Below are 3,520 nucleotides of genomic sequence, written 5' to 3'. Positions count from 1 at the left end.
GCCTTGTTGCTGCCTCCCCCTCCTAGGGATTTGACATTGTCTTTGGCACAGGGGAGAAGTTGCCACTGGCATCTAGTGGGTAGAGACCACTAAACATCCTACACCCACAGGACCAGACCCCCCTCAACGTCTTGACACTGGGGATTTCTAGTATTTGGAGATTTCAATATCACTTTCCAGTGACTTAAGATAAAAGAAGAAGACACAATAGTCATTTTTTTTAAGAAAGAAAACAATGTTTATTAGGATATTCTGGGGTGAGGGAGACGGCTGAAGGGACTACGTACGTACATTCTGCAATGCTTAGGCAATATGCTAACAGAAAATTTAAACATCACAAAACTATCTCCAAAGTCCAAAGAACAAAACGTGTGCTTCTGCATGGAGATGGCCTTCCGTGGGTGTCGGCAATAAAGCACGTTGCAAAACAGCTGTGTGAGGAAGCCGCGAGGGAAGGACCCCAGGAGAACGTCCAGGTTCCTCAGGAAGCAGATACACGAGATGATGAAATAAACGCGTTATCTCCTACATGTGGAAAACTCAGGAAACACACGGCGACCGGAAAGAAAGCTGCTCACCCGTATCCTCTCCTAACTGGGGGCTTCAGCGGGGCTCACTCCACCCCTCACCCCAGCTCTGGCGAGGCTGAGGGTCTGAACCCCTTTCCCAGGACAGAATTCTAAAATGACCCTAAACACCAGAATCCTTCCTCACTTCCACCTGTATTGTTAACTTGCACGAAACAGAACGAACACAACTGAGACGTACCCTCCTCGGGTTAAGAGTAAGAATGCAATACCGTCCAAAAGATACAGCAAAACAACCCCACTTCCTACAGCTCACACAGCTTCTCAGCAGGAGCTGGATTAAACAAGGGAAAATAATTTCAACATCAAGGGAAAATGCACAGAGGATGAGAAAACTCTTTAAAGCAAACTCTGGTAAAAAGCGTTTCCCCACCTCCCTTGGGGGAGAGAAGGGAGAAAAAGAGAGAAGACAGATAATTAGGAGAACTATAAGGCCCTGCATTTCAGGTTTCTGAAATCATTTCTTCAACCCTCTGAGGACAATCTGCTATTTCTGAATCCAGAAAAGCACATCAGAAGTGTCTGATTACTAGGAGGCCACACCAGATCAGGCAGGGCAAGCTGTGATTTGGTTCTACGGCTTCCATTCCCCTCCCCACCCCCACCCCCATTTCAGAAACGCCTTCAGCTAAAGCTAAAAAGTAGAAAAAACAAATTCCAGATCAAGCGTGCTTTGCGCGCCAGGAAGGTGAGGCCGGATCATACAGCTCTGCAGCAGTTGCGACACAGAGAGAGAGAGGGAGCTTTATCGATAGAGCTCTAAGCGCCACTGGTGCCAAGAAAGCCGAGTACCTTCCCCTGGACCTGCAGACGCCCGGCCGGCTTGCTGACAGACGACAGGCCTTTACCGACTTCCAACAGCCTGAGTTTCCTACACCTGGGCATCTACTGGGTGCTCCAATTCCTCATCCTACTTTACTCTGGTTCTAAGATCTGTGTTATGTTTGGCGGACAGCTCTGGTGTCTCCCATTCCCACCAGCACCACGGCAGGTCCCTGACAGCTGGGACTTCCACTGGCTTACGGGCCTGGCCATGCTCACGGCCCTCTGAGGATCAGAGGGGTGACCCCCACTGGGCTCTCCATGGCGGCCTTGCGGGCACAGGCTGAGGGTGGGTGTATCTGCCTGCTTCACGATGGGTAGGCTGGGTGGGTTGTACGCATGTGGACTGGGACTTACCTCTTAGAGACTGAGTCTGAAAAACAGCTTCACGGACTATTTATAAAGAGAATTTAGATTCTCCGAAGGATATCAAAGTGAAGGATTCTGCCAATCTGGAAACGACGGTTGTTCCCCTAAGCTGCTGTCAAAGGGCCCTATATTCTCAAGTTACTCGTGCGGGAGCTTCGGCTCCAAATGAAGCTTCATTCAAGTACAGTAGATGTTCCATAAGTGTGCTGAATTGTTAAGCACCTGAGTTCACTTCTCAGGATGCTAGCGGAGGCTGCATCCCTGGGGTTGGTCAGGACTGCCAGGGTGGTCCATCTTTCTTGCCAGCATCCTGCACCTGAGGCAGATTAAAACATCAGCAGACTCACTGGCTAATTTCCCACAAAGTTTTGGGGTCCTGTCCTTTCCGGTGGATGCCGTGAGCCTGCTGGGACCGGCTGGTCATGCTCAGCTCTTCTGGGGACAAATGCTAGTTTTCCATATCTCGGCAGGGAATGCATCAGACAAAGCCCCTTTGATCCTAACACTTCTTTTCACCCTTTCTCCCAGGTCACCCTCAATAACCTCAGGAGGACACCTTCAGCATCAATGCATAACAGCTCAGTGCTGTAAGATGATGCAAATGAGCCAGTCCTTGCTACTGTATTTCAGAATGAAACCCTTCAATGTCCTAAAGTTTTTCATTCACCCAGAAGTGTTTAATTTCCTACTATGGGTCATGCTTTCTGCTAGGGAAGCTGTTAGGGTGAGTGGGAAGAGAGGTTCAAAAGAAGAAAGGGACTGATGGTCTCCGGCCAGTCTTTCGGCACGTCCTGCAAAACGAAAAGTGGGGATTGGTAAGACAGCCGGACCTGCGACGAAGAGAAGAAAATCAGAGAAAACCTTCTATTGATGCTGGTGCTGGGTTTGGCAGCTGCCCTTGAGCAAAAATAAATTCCTCGTGGCAGTGGAACAAGATGCTGCCATGGGCACCTGCCAGAGGCAGACCGCCGAAGTCGCAGCTGCGCTGGTCAAATGAGCCTGGAGACCTCAGGGGGCTGGGAGCTCGATGACTGTTACAGGCTGCGGTTCTCTGCAGGCAGTTTATTGAAACAGGGCTGGCGTGCCTTCCCCACCCCTCTGGGCTGGGTCTCAGAACAATCAGAAGTGCAGGTGGTGTGCATCCCGCTGAGAGACCCAGGCTGTCTCCGGGAGGGAAGAGAAGCCAGTCAGAGGGCTCTGGGAACTACAAAGGGATGCTCGGCGAGGATGCAGGAGACAAGACAATCCCAGAGCTAAGAAGGGGGAGCTCAGGGGAGGGCTGGATGGATGAACTTTCTACTCCGGGATTAGCAGCATCTTCAGATCGCCTGGCTCCTCAGAGACTTCTCTGTCTTCAAAAAGCCAGGGTTACGTGCAGGATGGGTCTCTGACAGAACAAGAATTAATTTGGGTAGGACTAAATTTAGAATGATTACGACGAAGAATTGATGGGAAGGGACTCTGTTAAATACTTGGGCAATAAGAAACAAGGGTGGGGACTGGGGTTATCAATAATCGATATGCGAGAGAAGGGAATCCGCCAATGTCTTAAGATAACGACCCTTGGGAAACGAAATGTCCCACTGAATACATCCCAGGATGGAAGCAGTGGCAAAACCCACAGATTTAAGGCCTCTGCAATGAGAATATATTTCAGAGGTACAGTCGTCTTGAAGAATTCTAGACAACAGAGTTCAAATAAATGGTCACTTGAGAACAAAAGCTGTGTCAAAGTCAAGAGG

The sequence above is a fragment of the Lipotes vexillifer genome, unplaced genomic scaffold, assembly GCF_000442215.2.
Source record: "Lipotes vexillifer unplaced genomic scaffold, Lipotes_vexillifer_v1.1 scaffold240, whole genome shotgun sequence".
Classification (NCBI taxonomy): domain Eukaryota; kingdom Metazoa; phylum Chordata; class Mammalia; order Artiodactyla; family Lipotidae; genus Lipotes; species Lipotes vexillifer.
This window is presented reverse-complemented; position numbering follows the sequence as displayed.